Source organism: Poeciliopsis prolifica, unplaced genomic scaffold (genome assembly GCF_027474105.1).
Source record: "Poeciliopsis prolifica strain line A6 unplaced genomic scaffold, Auburn_PproV2 SCAFFOLD073, whole genome shotgun sequence".
NCBI classification, from domain to species: domain Eukaryota; kingdom Metazoa; phylum Chordata; class Actinopteri; order Cyprinodontiformes; family Poeciliidae; genus Poeciliopsis; species Poeciliopsis prolifica.
The window spans coordinates 1,450,159-1,462,500 of NW_026562448.1; the positions used below are offsets into that span (position 1 = coordinate 1,450,159).

At 45.6% G+C, this 12,342-nt stretch overlaps 1 pseudogene; it reads right to left on the reverse strand.

Moving 5' to 3' along the window:
- The window catches only part of LOC129352159 (SH3 and multiple ankyrin repeat domains protein 2-like), a 161,197-nt pseudogene that overhangs the window by 29,494 nt on the left and 119,361 nt on the right, over window positions 1–12,342 (reverse strand).

Sequence of the window (12,342 nt, forward strand, 5' to 3'; positions counted from 1 at the left end):
TTATTATGTTGCAGAATGCATGAGGTGTACATGAACCCTCTTAAAAACAGCTAAAGCAGTAATAAATAGCTGTGCATTCAATAAGTTTCATAAAATCTAAAATATTGAACATCTTTTCACCTTGATCAGTCCCAGCAGAATGTCTTGATTATTTCTGAGTATTTTTTGCAACCAAAATCAGTGATTTTGTGACGCTAATATAAAAGTATTTATGCTTATGCATGATAGTAAATGTGACTTTTGAAACTCTATTGTGAACTAATGTTGAGTATGAAACACTGCCACCTGCAGGTGGGAGTAAGCAGTCAATTAAACCCGATGTTTTTCACCGTTGTTGCAGAAAATGAACTTAAAATGATGAATTAGCACGAAACTGTTGATTTTGTGGGAATTTGGCAAAATTTAATGCCAAATATAAAAACTGCTTTAATTTGATCTCTAAGATAATATTAAGGCATTCAGAGGGACACATTGGAGCCAGAAAGTTTTACTGCAAAGTGAATAAACTGAAAATACAACAGCGCAAGGATCAGCTTTAAGTGATGCTTGGACAAACAGAAGGACTGAGACTTTATTCTGATTGGTGAAAAGCAACCAGACCTTTTATGAAAAGCTTAAACTTCAGCAGAAACGTCAGGATGAGACGCAGTGGCTCACAGGAAGGCCTCCCTGTGAGGGCAGCTTGTGCTACTTCACTGCACAACTGACAGTCAGGGGTGTGCAGGGAGTCCTCAGGGAGAACACACACACCCACACACACCCCCACACACACACACACACCTGGAGGCATGGGTAGGCAGATGCATCTGCATGGTACCCAGGTCACACTTCCCTCTCTCGGCCAAAGTTGTGCGTTATATAAGCTGTAAGTGCTTCGCTCCATCTACCTCCAGAGCGAAAACACTCGCTGAAACACGCAGCTGAAGCTGCACGCTTGTGCAGAGAGCAGATCCACGCATGTTCTGTCCGCTAGCGTGACTTCAGCGCACATTAGTGCGTTTTAAAGACCAGAGGATGCATTCTGCAAACATTTGATCTGTTCAGGTTTGAGCAGACCAGCTGGTGTCTGCAGCATTCACACAAACATACCAACATTTAAGGTAAAGAGTCAATATTTAATGTACAGTTTAGTCCCTTCATTTATCACCAATATCTCTTCACCTGCCTCAGAGTTTTACTGTTTACTCAACAGGATTTTTTACAGGAAGGAGATTCAAACGTTTCCAAAGACCAGAAACCAAATAAAGAAATAAAATCACATTTCTTGCAGGTTTCTTGCTGAAGAGTCAATGATGAATTAGCACGACAAAAGTCACTAATATTTTCACAACTGCATGTTTTCCAATGCAGCAGCAAAAAGCTATTTAAGGAGAAGCTCCTGTTCATTCAGGCTGAATGAGAGAGCGAGACTTTCAGTGGATAACAGGAAGGCTAAACCGATTTGTTCAGCCTTCCTGGAATATTTGGAAAAGTTAATATTATTCCAGAATTTATCAAGAAGTCATTTTGATAAACCTGAGTGACATTAAACAGAAGAAACGTGACTTCAGACCAAAGACTGTCTGAAAAGACAAACCAGCCGTCTGACCTTTCGGCTTCAACACCTCCAGTCCTTCTCATGCTGCAAAAATCCCTTTGAATTTTAAGGCCTGAAAATGTTTCACCTGTCCATCATGACCCTCAGCAGTTGCTGACTCAGAGTCTAAAGGTGTGAAGATGTGCAGCCGGTTCTGCAGGAACCCGGATGATATTAACGACAACGATCCGCCGGCTGCATTAAGGCTCTGAAGAAATGCAGCGCTGCACTGGGCGGAAGTACAGAACCTGCTGCATCCCAGGACGTCACATTTCTCTGTTGCATTTTAAACTCTGCTCACATACATAATCATTTCTGAATTTCTGTCTTTGTTTGTGAGGCGATGGAGCAGAAATCAGTTCAAATCTGTCAACTTCCAGAATGTTACGGTCAGAAGAGCTGCACATGTGGCGAGGACGCAGCGTTCACCTCTCAGAGATCTGTCCCCGCTGCTCGTCTGCTGCCGGACTGGAAGAGGATGACGCTCATCGGATCCGACATGTCAGAGCAGAAACGGCCTCTCCGCATCGCCTTGACCTCCACAGAGCGGGACGACGCCCACTTCCACGCCGGCCCGGCCCACTTCCACGCTGGCTCGGCCCACTTCCACGCTGGCCCGGCCCACTTCCACGCTGGCCCGGCCCACTTCCACGCCGGCCCGGCCCACTTCCACGCTGGCTCGGCCCAGCGCTGCAGCGGTTCAGCTTTCAGCAGTTCAGTGTCGCAGAAGGGGAGCGAAGAGCAAACATCCAGTTTATTTACAGCAGGAAGAGCTGCTTTACTGCTGGACCTCTTTACTCTGATATAAACTGTCTTTAGAATATTTGCGATGTCTGAGCTGAACTTTGACACGTCACACAAACCGCTGCAGAGGAACCGGACCTGGAAGGTTTGATCCATAAAACTCTCCTTGTTCTTGCAGATTGTTTCACTGTGCAACAATAAAACGATGCATCCTGCCTCAGTCTGTCCACAAACTGAACAACTTTCACTGGGATGATGTGGATGAACCAGCAGGTTTACGGTTCAGCGCCGGACTTTCAGGATTCGGTTCTGTTCAGTCCATTTATGCCAACTCAAGCCATTCGTCTTGAAAGTCTAGTCCGTTTGTGAAGGTTTGAATGCTAATCGACCTCTGACCTCTGGTCCTCCAAACCTCAGTCTGGGTGAACTCTGATTCAGCTTGAATGCATAACGTAAAGCGGAGCGGAGTCCACTTCCTGCTCCAAAAGCAGGAAGTGGACTACAGTGCAGGGCATTCTGGGTAAAGAAAACCAAGACAAACGTGCTAGCTTAGCGCTAGCAGGAGAAATGGCTCCAGAAATCCTCCGACACTAAAATCTGACGCCTGCATTTTGTTTCCATCTGGTGAAGAAGGAAGTTGCCTCGTTGTCTTCAGAGGTTTTCTTGTTCAAGTTGCTCAAAGGGTTTGTTGGTTTGAGAGAAACAGACTTTCAGAGAAAAACACATCAGAGTCAAACGTTTTCTGTCCTGATTTCCTCTAAATGAATCCATTATGTGTCATTTAAATGTGTGAAAACACAGAGATCCTGTTTGTTTTGAGGAACTTTGCTGAATTTGTGAATTAGATGAACACATTATTCTGGTTGGAGGTCGAAAAACATCACATTAAATTTCTCATAATAAAATAATGAGACTGCATGTGAAACACGACTCCAGGAAAAGACAGAACATCCCTGTTAGTGTGTTTAGGTTTCATTTCTGTATCTATGATTCATAAAAACTCTAATGCTTATTTTTCCTGTTCCTCTTTCTTTACAGTGACATCATGTGTTTCTGGGACCATGAAACAGAAACATGAACTGCATTTTAAAGCTGAAACTGAGGCTGCAGAGAATCAGCGCTCGCTGTGACGTGAGTTTCATGTTTATGTAAAATATGATCCATGCATGGCTAACGAGCTGCAGGCTGTGCAGCTGTCAGGGCTTCAAACCTCTCAGGCCTTCGGAAGCTTTCTGGAAACACGTCAGTCCTGCAACATATCAGCAGTTCTCACTTCGTTCTGAAGCCGATCGAATCGATGACGGGAGAGAGACTCAGGGAAATATTGGAGGAAGTTTAAATTTGACTGAGGATGAGCTGCAGACGCAGAAGCAGCTTCTCCTCATTTGATGCTCCATTTAGCAGAAACACAAAACAAACCAATCTCCAGTTCACCACTGCTAACACACACACACACGCACACACACACACACACACCACACACACACACACACACACACACACACACACACACACACACACACACACACACACACACTCGTTATGGAGCCGTGTAAAAAAGCGAGCCAGAAATAGACGACGTGATTTTCCTGGACTAACGTAGCAGCTGTGATACGATCTGCAGCTTTGCTGCTGCGTTACTGACTCACATTCAGCGGCAGCATCGCATTCTGGAAGCACAGAAATGCTGCAGCGCTGAAGATTACTTCAAGTCATTTTAATCAACACAAATCCGAACTGCACTACAAGATAAAAACCCCAAAGAGATCAAAGCTGCTTACACCACACAGCGCCGCACAGTAATCATGGCTCCTGGGGGGCGGAGCGTTTGCTTCAGGGTTTCTGAGCCACATCTGTCCAGAACAACACAAACACTCACTTCACCATCAGCCCACTTCTTAGGTCTGCTTCAACTTTATCCAGCAGGAGAAAAACTGACCTGATGAGCTCATGGAAAACAAGAACATCTTCAACGTTTACACAATAAAACAGGAAAACAAAACCAATAAACGCGATTTCAGTTTCTGTATGAAAGTGTTGCAGGTATTTAGTCCATCATGGAGCAAAGAATAGAATAGAATAGAAAAACTTTATTAATCCCATAGGGAAACTGAGGTTGTCTGTTGCTCTCACATTATTTCACATCCACACAACATTAAGATCGTACAACTGGAGACATCCTTAAAAGTTACAATAAATACAATAAATACATCACCACTAAAAGATCCATCCATCCATCCATCATCCATCCATCATCCATCATCCATCCATCCATCCATCCATCCATCATCCATCCATCCATCCATCCATCCATCCATCCATCCATCCATCCATCCATCCATCCATCATCCATCCATCATCCATCCATCCATCCATCCATCCATCCATCCATCCATCCATCCATCCATCCATCCATCCATCCATCCATCATCCATCCATCCATCCATCCATCCATTGACTGGCCTTTGTAAAGGTCATAAGGTCAGAACATCAGCAGAGACTGGCAGAGCATGGTGACTTAGCAACTCAGTTGCTACATTTAGTGACTAGTGATAAATCCAACAACATTTTTCATTGTTACAGCAACAACAGTGATTTAGAAAAAAAATCAGAATCGTAATTTCATCAGATTTTGACGCTTTGCATGAATAAGAGGCCAGAAGCAGAAGTTGCAAACCAGCATGGACCACACAGGTTCTGCTCCGAGGTTTGGGCTTTCTGAGCGTAGTGCCTCTGGTACGGCGCCGAGGAGGAAGCGTTTGCTACATCAGGATTTATTCTGCAGATATGTTTCCATCTACACTTTAGCCTTTGACAGAAAAGCCAAATACAACCTCAAGTGAGAGTAAAAAACCTTTTTTGTGAAACTGAGGAAGTTATTTTGAATTTCTATCAAACGTTTTCATCAGTTCAAAATGCAAATTTAAAAAAATCAACACTACAAAAAACTCAGACCCAAACTTGGACAACAAATGTAAAAACCTTTGCTAAAGCTCTGAACAATCCCACATGTCTACAGGCAGGAGAACCAGATTACTGGAAAGAGACCAAAGAATCAAACAATGAAGCTCAAAAGCTTCCAACGTTCATCTTCAGGACGTTTAGGACCGTGAGGATTTAAATCCATCAGTTTTCCTGCAGGAAGGCTCAGCGAACAGCAGGAAGACGTAAACAGGAAGCTCCTACCTCGATGAGGAAGTCGCCCGTCCGGAGCCCCGCCTGCCAGGCCACACCGCCCTCATCCACCGACTCCAGGTACTGCAGCGCCGGGAAGGCCGGAGTGGGCGTGAACTCCTCGATGGGCGTGTCGGCTGCAGCACAAAGGGACTGAGGTCAAGGTCAGAGGTCAACCTAATCCTGAACTATGGTGAAGACTGGAAACGACCAGATTCACTTGTTTCTATGACAACCAGGTAATTTAACTCAGTTTCCAATGTGTTTCAATAAAATTAGAGGTTTTTATTTCCATAAATTGAGTTTATTTAACATCCAGCAGACTGGAGATTAAACTTCTTACAGATTAGATCTCATTCTCTGCTGCTGTAAACGTTCTGCTGATGAATCTGATTTAAAGGTTCCAGGATCGGCCCGTTTGCAGGAGGTCAGAATTCCTCACAGAAAGTTTAATCAAGAATTTTTCAGCATCGTTATTTTAATTCAGGACCTGCATGAATAACAGCTTCAACGTTTTCTTTCTTTGCTCTGGTGGTTCTGGTAAAACGGCTACCAAACAGCAGGCCTGCCGTCCTGCAGCTTGCAGGATGGCAGGACGGTTTTCCGGAGCAGGGATGGATCTGCAGGACGCAGGAAGGTCGTTCAGTGAGTGCAGATAAATCTGGAAGCCAACACTGATGGATTTCCTGCCATTAATGGAGATATTCAGTTCATAAGCAGCTCCTTCCTGTTGCTTCTGTCTCCTTGATAAGTCATTGAAAGACAATTTGATTGGTCCAAAGTTCTACTGAACTGTTTTTCATTCATTATTTCTTTTGCATGTTACATGAACTATTCATATATTATGGAGATAATGAAATAAAACAATGAAATGAAACAAAAATAAGTTTGTAATCAGCCGTTTATGTTTGAATAAAACCAGAGAATTTAGTAACCGGTTAACTGTTAAGCACCAGGAGAAACTGTTGGTCTGATTTCTGCATCACGTGGCGCTCAGGCCGACCAGCCACGGCTTTCTAAACGACTCGATTGTGAACATCTGGACGCCCAACATCTGCCTCAGCTTCATCAAACTCCAAAGCAAAACTCCAGCAAAACTCTCAGTCCTGCGGCTTTAAGAAGAGGAAAGAAGCCACCAGAAGTCCTGATGTGAGTACAGTAACTCCATCCATCCTGCCGGGTGGAACCGGCCCCGACCCGGCCCTCCCTCTCCCCCCTTCGCTCGCCCGCTCTCGGGGAGGTTACAGAATCCTGCGGCTGGGAGAAACCAGTGGTGACAAGTGACACTTCCTATAACTCACCGTCTTACTGGGAGACACACACCGCGAGCGCATCCCAAGATCTCATGGGAGCTTCTTAACACCGTAGTGATGTTTCTGTGTGTGTGTGCGCGTGTGTGTGTGTGTGAGAGAGAGAGGAGAGTAGTAATGCAGGGCGAGGAAGAGGATGTGAGGGGATGTGACAGCCCAGCATCAGGGCATGTTTGTGTGTTCGGCCTCGGCCCAGTGAGCGGGGCCGGCTCCGCTGCTCCAGGGTGGGAGTCAGTGTGTGTCACATGGACTGGAACATTCCTCTGGTTTTACTGAGCAAATCCCTCCTCACCTCAGCCAGAAAACACAAACATCTGCAACAACAAAACACAGAATCGAAGAGGCGGCGACCAATCCACCGATGCCGCACGGTACTGAAACGCAACACAGATCATGACACGGCAAGAAACGTCGTAGAAACCGCAGCAGCAGCAGCAGCAGCAGCAGCAGCAGCAGCAGCAGCAGCAGCAGCAGCAGCTCCAACCAGCTATTTTTAGAGCCCGTCTCACTGCCTGCTGGAGCCTCAACCCGCCTGGATCTGCCTCTCGTATCACAACAAGCACTGAGGAGCTGTGAGGGGGGCTGAGAGGACGGTGGACAGGGACGTGTCAATCGTGTCCGGAGGAGCTGCATGCCAGCAGGCCTCCTCTGTGCTGATGTCATGGAGTGCTGCTTCACCTCGACATGGATGGTGGTTCTGGTTCAGGAACCCACCCATCTGAAAATCTGGTATCTGATATATTGTCTATATTTCCCAACCGACCTGACATTGCTTCCTGACTTTAGTCAAAAACCCACCAATCACATGGTCACATGACCAAACGAATATCACACGACCACGCCCCCTTTCAACATAAAACAGATTTTTACTGAAAAATCTGTTTTTACAGATATAAAACGACTTGTTCATGTTGTTAATACCAGCCCAGTTTAAATTATCAGACTGACACAGATACAAATTCCTAACATCGGCTGATGTCGATAATATCATGCATTCCTAGTTTGGCTGCTCTGAAGAGTCAGTGGCACATAATGCTGCAAAGCTTCACAAAAACAGGGAAACTGAAAAGTAGTTAATCTGACATCTTCACAGTGATTCAATACTTCAGCAAGTTGGTCAAGATCAAAACCATCCGCATGCAAAAAAGACAGAGAAAGTCAGTTTAACGAGTAAACATTGGACTGAGCAGCAGCAGTTTGAAAGCATGGCAGCTGATACGTGGCAGCCGAGCATGAGATGCTGCTGCAGCATCGCATGCGACGCCTTCTTGTGCTCCAATTGTTCCAAGATTGATTTAACCGGAAGATGATGAGAAGCACTAAAGATTAACTGGGTTAGCAAGCAATAGTTTGTGATTTGGATCAGAACTTTATTCAAGTTGAATGTAGATGAAGGGACATAAATTACAGCTGATCATTATTTCAGTAATCAATCACTATCAATTATTATGACAATAAATCAGATTTAAAACGTGGAACATTTGCATATTTTCATTCACTCTCTCAAGTATTTGTATTAGAAATAAATTGAAAACATACAAATAAATTATTTTAAGATAAGAAAACAAACATAACAATAACAGCATTAATTATTATGCATTCAGGTAATTCATAACAACTGTTATAACTAATCCTGCAGTGACTTTTATCATTTCTGCAGGTAAAAGAAAACATGAAATCATTTGAACATCAGATTGGTCTAATCTGTGTGGATTAACAGAACAGTTCATTAATTTCCGGTCCAGTTCAAAATTGAACAAATTTTACTGGCAGAATTTAAAGCAGGTGAAAATAAAACTTTTTGTTTCGAACAGATTTAAAGATAAATGAGTTTTTTTTTTTCAATGAAAATGTTCATGTATTTTTTGTGCAGCTTTATTGGGTTGGTCTCTTTGGTTAACGACTAACCGATTACGATTATTTCAATAATCGATTCATCGCGGCTTCCGGCCGTGAAACTGCCTGATGAGCTTTTAAAGCTGGTCGTTAACACTGGAAGTTGTAACTGTCGGGTGAAATTGTTTAGAAGTGCAGCCCTGACCGCACGGCCACGCATTCTGCGGGGCGCATTCACGGCGCGTAAAGTTATTTACGGACACAAACTGAAAAAGGCTTATGGCGCTTTTTCTGGAATGCGTTCTGTGGTGAAACAGACAAACATGCATATGCATGGAGGGCAGGAGATGCTGCTGCAGCACCTGCAGCACCTGCTGCAGCTGGATGTCAGAGTCCAGAGTTTAACAAGCTCTAATGTCAGAAAACGTCCAGCTGACGTGCAGCGCCGCATTCAGGCTGTTTCTCTTCTAATGCACAAACAGCCAGACATGCACAGAATTAGGGTCATAATCTGGATTTCAACGCACACAGCAGCTGTGCCCGCAAGTTATTAGTCGGAATAAACAGAATTTGGCATTTCACTAAATCTGCCACCAACAGACATGCAGAGGAATCCTTGACAAAAGCAGCCATAAAGGAGTGAATCTCCTACCTTTGGCCCCGCGCAGGACGAAGCCGAAGCCCTCATTCTCCTTCTTCTGGAGCACCACCGTCTTCTCATCCACCACGCAGTCACTGTGGAGCAGATGCCGCGCAGAGCGCCCGTTAGCACAGCCCATCATCCGCAGCATGGCCACGGACGCCCTGCCCGAGTGGAGGTTCATGCTGCTGGAGGAGCGCTAGTCCGGCCGGGGCAGGGCCGGGCCGGGCCAGGCCGGGCCGGGGCAGGGCAGGGCCCCCCGCCCCACACCACCACCGCCTCCTCCTCCTCTGGCTCTAGCAGCCCGAGCGGCCGCGGCCCCGGCAGCCCGGCGACAGCATGTCCGGGAGAAAAGACGAGCCAAGATAAAAATAATCCCAAAAGAAAATAAAGTGAAGAGGAAACGACGGTGACGGCTGCAGCCGCTGCGTCTGGAGCGGAATCTGCCGCGCGGTTACCGCTGCCGCTCCTGCCGCTGCTGCGGAGGAGCCGAGCGGCGGTGCGGCAGTGCGGCGCCTTCGAGGAGACGCGACATGAGTCTGGAGGTTGAAGGCGGCTCGGGCTCATGGTGAGGCGGGGAGGAAGGCTGCGGCTCGACGGGAAGGCGGGCAGGGAGGGAGGGAGGACGGCGGAGGAGACGCGGCGTGGAGCGGCGGCGGAGGAGAGCTCCGCAATGAGAAACCACAGCAACAGACTCGGCGGAGAGATAAGCGGAGTGGGAGTGGGTGGGTGACAGCACAGTCATTTACCGACTTCTTAAAAAGTGTCTCTGTCTTCCTGTCTGAGCAGATGACTGAGAATAAAGCTGCGGATCAGTTTGTTTACATTACAGCCTTTAACTAGGACACTACAATCTGAAAATCCTACAATAAAAAGGGTTGAAAATAGTTTAAAACATTTTTTATTACTTCTATAATTTCAAATCCTCACCAGTTAAAACCATTTCTATCACATCTGGAGTTCCCCAAGGCTCTGACCAAGGCTCCATTTAAAATCCACTTCCTTCCCATCGGAAGTTATGGAGCAAAATTACTAACAAAATTAGAAAATCTTTAAAACGTTCATTTATTTTAGCAAACCGATTGTAAAACTGAGACGTTTTCAGGAATTCTAACAGTGACTTGTGATCATTATGACTTATTAAACGCTTAATGAAACAGGAAGTTATGAGATGACATGAACAAAAATGGACTTTTAATGCAGAATGTCAAATTATTTCAAACTGATCACAGTTCTGTCTCAACATCAGATATCACAAACGTTCTGTAAGGACGGTAAGCCATTAACAAGCTGGCTGTTCACAAACTACTTCATACAGGCACATTAACAGAAAGTTGAGTGGAAGGAGGAAATTGTTGCAAAAGTTGCAGCTTTGAAAGGAACGTGAAGCAATTCCTATTCACCTGAAGCAACGTCGGCCTCCATGACACGCTGCATTACTGCAGTAAGTCATGCAGAAGGAGTGAATCCAAACATGGACATATTTTAATCTGAGATTTTCCCCTGATTTACTTAAGGACCACATTTTAATTTTGTTGCCCTGAATGTAATCGATCTTTATACTTTGAGTTTGACTTTTTCCAAATAAATCACTGAGGTAAATACATTTTTTATTTTCATTTATTGAGATGCATCTGTAAAATGCTGATAATTAGCTTCACTTCCAACAGAGTGTAATCTGTAATTCAGGAGTCTTTGGGATGTTTGCATCCTCAAAAGCTTCAGTTTAAATCTTTGCTTGCTAACAAATCCTTTAAGTCCTTTTATCATCAGCGACAGAGCAGATAAAACCGTAATCATGGGTTTGTGTGGCTCACTGGAAGATGTAAACATGGCTGTGTGTTCATGCGATGTGTGTGAGCAGCAGCTGTGCTGCTGCAGCCTCCGCTGCTGCAGCAGCAGCTGTGTTTATGAGGAATCCTCCATGAGGTGATGAAGCAGCAGCTTCTCCAGAGCAGCTCAGGGAGCCCGTTAGCTCTGACTCAGCTTTACGCTGCCGCGCCTCTCATCCTTTCTCTGAGTCCTCTCAGTTCACTTCCTGCTAACATGCTAACTTCTGGGCACACGCAAAATGGAAAAATGGTGCATCTGGTTCTGGAGGCGTCCGAACCAAAGGTTAAGCAACCGTAACCTTTGGGGCGACTGATGCAAGGCGCCTCATTCATCTTATATCAGGATCACAGCGAACAGACATGTGAGAAAAGAGACGGAGAAAAGAGAGGGAGGAAAGAGAGGGAGGAAAGAGAGGGAGGAAAGAGACGGAGGAAAGAGACGGAGGAAAGAGAGGGAGGAAAGAGACGGAGAAAAGAGAGGGAGAAAAGAGAGGGAAAAAAGAGAGGGAGGAAAGAGACGGAGGAAAGAGAGGGAGAAAAGAGAGGAGAAAAGAGAGGGAGAAAAGAGAGGGAGAAAAGAGACGGAGGAAAGAGGGAGGAAAGAGACGGAGGAAAGAGAGGGAGAAAAGAGAGGGAGGAAAGAGACGGAGGAAAGAGAGGGAGAAAAGAGAGGGAGAAAAGAGAGGGAGAAAAGAGACGGAGGAAAGAGAGGGAGAAAAGAGACGGAGGAAAGAGGGAGGAAAGAGACGGAGGAAAGAGACGGAGAAAAGAGAGGGAGGAAAGAGAGGGAGAAAAGAGAGGGAGAAAAGAGAGGGAGAAAAGAGACGGAGAAAAGAGAGGGAGGAAAGAGACGGAGGAAAGAGAGGGAGAAAAGAGACGGAGGAAAGAGAGGGAGGAAAGAGAGGGAGGAAAGAGACGGAGGAAAGAGAGGGAGGAAAGAGAGGGAGAAAAGAGACGGAGGAAAGAGAGGGAGGAAAGAGAGGGAGGAAAGAGACGGAGGAAAGAGGAGAAAAGAGACGGAGGAAAGAGACGGAGGAAAGAGAGGGAGAAAAGACGGAGAAAAGAGAGGGAGAAAAGAGAGGGAGAAAAGAGAGAGGGAGGAAAGAGACGGAGGAAAGAGACGGAGGAAAGAGAGGGAGGAAAGAGACGGAGGAAAGAGACGGAGAAAAGAGAGGGAGAAAAGAGACGGAGAAAAGAGAGGAGAAAAGAGAGAGGGAGGAAAGAGAGGAG